The sequence below is a fragment of the Aegilops tauschii genome, chromosome 4, assembly GCF_002575655.3.
Source record: "Aegilops tauschii subsp. strangulata cultivar AL8/78 chromosome 4, Aet v6.0, whole genome shotgun sequence".
Classification (NCBI taxonomy): domain Eukaryota; kingdom Viridiplantae; phylum Streptophyta; class Magnoliopsida; order Poales; family Poaceae; genus Aegilops; species Aegilops tauschii.
The window spans coordinates 90850951-90858220 of record NC_053038.3 but is presented as its reverse complement, the minus strand read 5'-3'; the positions used below and the strand labels follow the sequence as shown (position 1 = coordinate 90858220).

Here is a 7270-nt window from a genome sequence, read left to right as displayed (position 1 = left end):
GACGAGTAACCTCGTTGTCTCATCCCTGCTCACTTCCAAAGATTTTTTTTGGAAGATCCAGCCCCAGTTGGCATTGATTTCATTAGCAGAGAGAAGGCGGGAAGCAAGTGTTGATCAAGTGATCAATGGGGTGAAATAGAAATGGTACAGGTGGCCAGCCTAGTGGCTATGCTGGCGCTGATAGTATCGGGCTATCTCTCACGGCACGTCCCCGAAGGGGTGCTCTATGCAGGCTGCTCCTGCGATCCTCCATTGCTCCATGTCTCGACGGCACGCTTCGATGATGGTGCGAGAGCACGGCATCTTACCGCGGAAGGTGCATGCATTACGCTCAAACCATATGTGACAGGCGATGAGTGCAAGAATTGATCTGGTGCCCTCCCTGTCGGTTGGGCTTGCCGCCTCTGTAATCAGCCTCACTCTTTCCGTCGTCGTCGTTCCGGAGCTCCAGGTAGCGTGTGCTAGGGAGTGACAGCCCCGCCATGATGCCGCCGTTGTCCAGGCCTGAATAGCGACCGGGCATTCCCAGAAAAGGTGGGAGGAGGACTCCAAGCTTCGCAGGCAGAGCTGGCAGAAGTAGATGTTCTCCCAGCCACGCCGCTGCATGCGATCGTTGCACCATAGCCTGTCGAGGTGTAGCATCCAGAGAAACATCTTGAGCTTCCCAGGTGCCCAGATACGCCAGACGCTCTTGGAGGGGAAGGGTGCCATTGGCGCCTGGAACTGTGCCGCGTAGGCGGAGCGAGCGGAGTAGAACTTTTGGAAAAGAAATTAATCAGTGTGTAAACTTTCAGCTGCATTCAGAGGAATCATAAGTTTCTTCTTAGAAAACGAGGTTGAGAACACGAGGAGATGAAAATCACAAACCGATATATGAATAGGATTATATAACTACACAAAATTACTAGATCACCATCCAAATTTGTGGAATGTATCTCATGCTACCGTTTCCCATCGATATCATATGTTCATGCGCTTCCACACATTGAAATAAGGGCCATGAATCCATCATGTAGCTCTCAAAGTGATCTGCAGTTTTATGTTATTTTGAAAGGAGTAGTTCTCTCTAATAATATAAATGTTAATAAATGACCAGCGTGCTACTTTACACGTGGCAAATTAGTGAAAAGCAAAGAAGTATATTTAAAAAAGGACACCGTAATTGCAGTTTTGCTGCTTGGTCTTTGTTTTGAGATTGTCCTGGGTAACATTTTAGTGCAAGTACACTACTAATCATCTGCATCTAGCGAAACAACGATCATCTAATGGGAGACTGGACCGAAAATGACAGAGAGCACAAATCCAAGCGAACGATCAACTTTCTGTAAATGCACACCGATCATCTACCCCCAGGTGACAATGAGTTGACAACAACATCCAGGAACAGTTAGATAACCTATGCACACAATCTCTTCCATCACATCTCACTTCCTTGCTCTGCTCCTGTAGCTACCAATCGACGATAACCCGAGAACACCGAGCGCCGTGATGACGGGGACTGCGCCCGAGGAACAGGCGAGGCGCAGCCCCCGTTGCTCACTGGGAGATGCAGACCGTACGATTCATCGGCGGGCGGCTCAGTGCCATCTTCTCTGAAGTCCAGCAGCGTGTCCTTGGATTCCAGCTTGCCAGGCTCGGTCATCACACTGTCAAGGTTCGTCAGCGATTTCAGCTGAAGCCCGAGGTTTGCGATCGTCCTCTGGCACTCAGCGAGCTTCCCTGCAGCACTGGCGACCTCCTCCTCCTGCCATGAAGATGATGATGATTGTTATACAGGGACTTCTCAAGTTTCAGGAGTGATTAAACCATATGCCTTGAGTGGGGTGCTTAGAACCTAGGCTAGTAGCAAGTACCACCCATGTTATTTTGGCCCAATGTTGTCAACTTCTAAAAAGTTTACCTGCTTGAACTTCAGGTCTCCATTTGTGTTGGCGAGTCGCCAAAGCTTTGCCTCGCGACTGTCCCTTGACAGCTGAGCTTCCAATCTCCGGCATTTTGCTTCATACTCTTCGGAGAGCAGCTTCTCCTGCTCAATCTTCCCTTGTAGCAAGCTCACCTTGTTTGTCAGTTTCGCGAGTTCCTGATTTGCCTCTTCAAGTTGACTCCCCATTGCCTTCCTCGCAGACATTGCATCCTCTGCCTTGGCAGTGAATTCTACCAGCAACACACTCTGCTCTTTAAGTCTCACTTCCAGTGACAACACCTTCTCCTGGAGCTTCATGGTCTCCTGATGTGCAGACTCAAGCTCAGACCCCAAAACCTTTCTGATGCCCTCAACTGCCTCCAATTGTATCTTGACCTCCGAAGAATATTCCCTCTCCTTTGCCGCATCAGACTCCAGTGCATTCACCGTTACGTGCAGCTTTGCGGTTTCTGAGTTTGCTACCAGGAGCTGAGCTTCTAGTGATTCTTTGGCAGACTCCACCGAAAATGTTCTCTCTGATTCAGTCTTCATAGCCTCTATTTGTGCCTCAAGCTCTTTGTGACACACCTTCCCCTTTTGCACCTCACTCTCCAGTGTTTTAATAATTCCTCTTAGCTGCCCAATTTCTGTGTTTGCGGATCGCAGCTGTGCCTCTAATGTGTCTTTAGCTGCCTTTGCCATGTCTGAGTCTGCTTTGTGCTGCACCAAGAGGGTTTTCTCTGCATCAATCTTCTCTTCCAAGGATGTTACCATCTTGCAAAGATTTGCTACCTCTGCAGTAGTCGATTCTAACTGCAACTGCAACTCCAACTCCTTGCTATTCCCAGATTCTTCCAATTTAGTCACCACACCCTGAAGCTTCTCAACTTCTGCTGACTTTGATTCCAACTGAAATGCCAATGACTTCCTCTCACCATCTAACAGCTCAGCTTGTCCTAAAGCAGCATCTTTGGACTCGTTTGCCAAGTTTAACTGCATCTGCAGGTCAACAAGCTTGCTGTCAGCTACCATGAGTGTCACATGACGTGTCAAGCTGATTTCTAGCCTCCGCAAGGGCCATTTCAAGCTCTTTTTTCTCATGTTCGATCTTTTCAACCTTTGCTTGCAAATCCATAACCTGGTGCTGTAGGGCTTCAGTTTCGCCTCTTGAGATATCTCTGGTCACAGCCCGGTCAGAATCAGTTTCTGTTCCAAAGCTAGAGCTCGTGCGATCTACTTCAGGCAATGCGGCCAGCTTTTCCATCTCAAGAAAATCATCCATTAGGTCAATTTCAACAGGATTGTTTACAAGATCTCTTGCGCCCTCGTTGCCGTTTTTGAACTGATCGAGTTCTGCTATAAGAGCTGAGGCCCACAGATCAGAATTTTTTACTTCACTGTCAATAGCTAGCATATGCTCCCCACTATCAGACTGGCTGTCAGTCAGAGATTCCATGCAAGCATTGTTTGGGACAGGCCTAGAAGAATCATTGGCTAGGGAGGTTCTACGTGTCACATGGCGCAACCTACGGCATTCTGCCTCAACTCTTGTAATTTTCTTCACACTTTCCAAGTGTTGTTTGCTCGCTGTCTCTGCTTCTTGGCTGCTCAAGTCTCTTTCCAGTGCAAGCATCTTCAATTCCTTGGATAGCGTGAGCAGCTCGATCTTGAGATCCTTGCATTCTTTCTCTGCTACCTGAAGTTTTTCCCGCAGATCGGAGGCTTCAAGCTGCTGTTGCAGGTCAGCCAGATTGTTCTGGAGCTCAGACATCTCAGACTCCAATTCATGGGACTTCTTAGCAACTGCATCACGGATTTTCTCCTCATGTTCTTCTCGTGCCTGGCGAAGCTGCCTGACGCATTCCTTGAGGGCGCCATCCAAGTGGCTGACTTGATCCTCCAGAGAGGCGTTCTTCAGAGATGAAGCATCAAGTAGCCGCTTCAGGTTACTAACTTCACCTTCAGCATGCTCCCAACCTACAAATAATTAACAAATATGAGTTAACTACTACAATATAATAAATAAATTTCTTGTTCCATGCCATTCTAAATTTGCTCAAAGAGCATGCAAAAATAAAAATCATCTATGAGTTTACTCTTAATTTCCCCAGAGATTCTGAATAAAGAGAGGAAACTACTGGCTAACATGAATGCATGCAATCTAACATGATTTTTTTTTACCTGCAACAGCATCTTCTGCAACTTTTGCATGCTGCTTCACCAAGTCCTCTTTAGCACTGATAGTCAAAAGAGCAGCAGAGAGCTTCTCACTTAAACTCTTCACAGAATCCTGCATATCAGCATCTCCTACACTTGTAAAGACCTCTGGCAGTGGTAGTTCACCATGCTGTGGGGAAGAATCATTTGACCCATTTGCGCATGTTAGCTTCTTGTTCAATGATTTTCCTGCTTCGGTTTCTTGGGTTTCATCGTCTCTCATTCTTGAGTGAGCTTCAGGTGATTGGCTATGATTTGGGGAACTACCAATGGAGATAGGGGTTTGGTATCCTGTAATTGCCAAAGGTGAACAAAGTGAGTATGTTTTCTGCAAAGCATTTGCCAAAGAAATTTGAATTTACGAATAGTCTACAAAAGCCTGAAGGCATCATCTAATCACTGTACCAGATGAGTCATTCCTCCCAGCTCACAGCTCCTCTTTTTGAGAAGTTGAGCTAGGCAACAGTAATCTTCTAAACCAACGTAGTGGAAATCAAGCTTGAGACCTGTTACATAACCAGCAATTATCTTAAAACTGAGATAATAAAAATGAATCTGAAGCAAATTCTACACATTCAGTTCCATCATGAAAAAATCAGTATGGAATTCATTCAGCACGGCATAAGTCATTGATATAGTCATGCAAACGTTTGACTAAACCATACAGTTTTGACAAGTAACAGTTTATTGCGACCTCAGTATTCAAGCGTAACACAACTTTGGTCCGGTATATATTGGAGATGTTTTCCTTTTTCCTAAAAATGTACTGAGGATTCTAACTATCTAGGACCAAAAGATAGGAAACAAAAACTTCGAAAATTAAAATTATATAATTGGTTATATTAATTTCTGTCAGTTATATGATAAACTTTCATAAAAAGTATCACTGCCTGACACAGTGATCAAAATCAGATATTGCATAATAGCTTAAAGATACTCCAGCCCTTCCCCATTTAAAAATAGAAGGCCTATAGTTTTTGCAATCTTCTAAAAGAATATGACACGTGCATGTAGAATTGATAACCCTTTTTCTCTTTTGCGCACATTTATATCTCTTCATCATTTATGGCTAAACATACATGGTAACTAATCTGTCTTATAATCTCAAGATAATAACAGCATGGCTATGGTGGCCATTTCCCTCTACTATTAGAAATGAGATAGAGGAAGCAGATAGTAAATACATTGCAACCTTCTAAAACCATATAAACAGGAGCACTCAAACACAGTCCGGCTACTGCAGTATCTTGCTATGTAACATCCAACAAGACATTGTTATTACTTATTAGCAATTTAGCATGCTACTTACAAGTCCGGTTTGTAAGAATGTTTCCATCAAACAGTATAGTAACATCTGATTATGTCCCACCAGAAACAGGTCAAAGTAAGCTGAATGTTCCATAAACCTGTCCAAGACAGCAGAATGAGATCTTGCTTGGAGATGCCAATAGTAACCTGTTGCTTAGTTTTCACTAGAAGTTCCAAAGTTGCTTTCCATAATCTGAAAGTAACACCTGAACTATCACCATGATGTTTCTCTCTACTACACATGCTTTGCTGTATTTGAAGTCGAGAAAACTCTAGCAAACAAGAATATAAGATATGCAATCCCTTTGAAACAACAAAATTGACATATGGAGCAGAACCTGGCCACAGGATTAACGGTCAGAATGTGACGACGCCAAACTGAAGCTCCCACTCTCCCCAGGGCTCCTCTCCGACGATTTGCGGCTCCAGAGCGGACTCCGGCAATCCATCTCACACCCACCACACCATCAAAGCATCCACAATTGTTCCTTTGGTTTATTGGAGACCACCAAAGGCAGGCTTCAGGTACCAACACTGAAACAAAAAGGAACGGAGAGAAATGCCTTTAGTACACACCTCCTTGCAGATTACCAGCATACCAGGCACTACAAAAGTAAAAATAATCACTCTTGGGTAATTTTTTGAAGGATGGAATCACCAAAATCTTTAAAGCAACCCGCTTATACCAAAATAAGATCCGACTTTCAACTGCAAATACAAAATTCTTAGCAACAAATTGCTAACAAGATACGAAATCAAACCAAGCAATGAATAGGATCCCAGAAACTGAGAGATGTCACAGGCAAATATGTTCACTGCAGAGAACTACATTGCCACTATCCAAATCTTTTTTTTAGAAAAGGAGGATCACCCCCGGCCTCTCTGCATAGAAATCCAAATCCTATAATAAGTAGAACACTACTTTTTTGCGGCTTTTTCAGTCGAAACTTGTCCAGAAATCCGCTGTAAAACCCCACAATCCTACCACCTCACATGAACCGAAAACCCGGAGACGGCCAAGATTTTACCTCAAAATCCAACCAGGAAACCAAATCCAGGAGAACTCGACTGCAGCACGGAGAAAACCCTCCCTCGCCCTACACAGCACCTAAATCCCATAGAGAATCTGCTCGAAATCCCACACCGGCGGCAAGACGCAGAGCAGAATCTGCAGAACCCCGCCGAAGAGGGCCAGGAGGAAGGAGCAGGAGAACATCTCTCCCCTTTCCCAGGCAGGCCCACGCGGGAAATGAAGGGAAGAAAGAGAAGAACTCAATCAAGAAGAGCAAGACGCCATTGGAAGAAGAAAGGGGGGGAGGGAAGGGGACGGGACGGAGACGAAATCGGGGCAGCATTAACGCCTGCCTGCGGGCGCAATTAAGCCCTCGGCGTGGCGGAGAAGGGCAAACCATCACTCACTCACATGAACCGTGTGAACTGTGAGCTCGCTCCCCCACCGTCGGTCCCTCGTCCTCGTCTCCAGTTTCCTTTCCCGCCCAGGCAGCTCAAGTCTCTCCTCTCCTTGCTTGCCTATCCTCTCCTCTCTGGCTCTCTTGTCTCTTCCCTATGCCTGCATGATAGAGTGATAGACTTCAAGGCTCGAGACTGAGTATTCCAACTCTTCCTCTTTCTCTTCTTCTATCAACTTATTGTTATCCTACTACTACTTGACACTGTGCAGAAATGCTTCTTCTTTTTCCCGGTTTGAACGGGTAAAAAAGAGAGTAGGGCGTTTTAGTGCCCAGGCTCATCTGCACCCGGTTAGAATTTTTTTTATAAAAAATTCAAAATAAAATGAAAAAATTCTAAATAAAATTTGTGTGGTAGACTATTTGATGTGTG

At 45.0% G+C, this 7270-nt stretch overlaps 1 pseudogene; it reads right to left on the bottom strand.

The window, feature by feature from the left end:
• Window positions 1–1142: 1142 nt before the first annotated feature.
• On the bottom strand, window positions 1143–6787 carry LOC109739746 (uncharacterized; annotated as a pseudogene).
• Window positions 6788–7270: the final 483 nt, after the last annotated feature.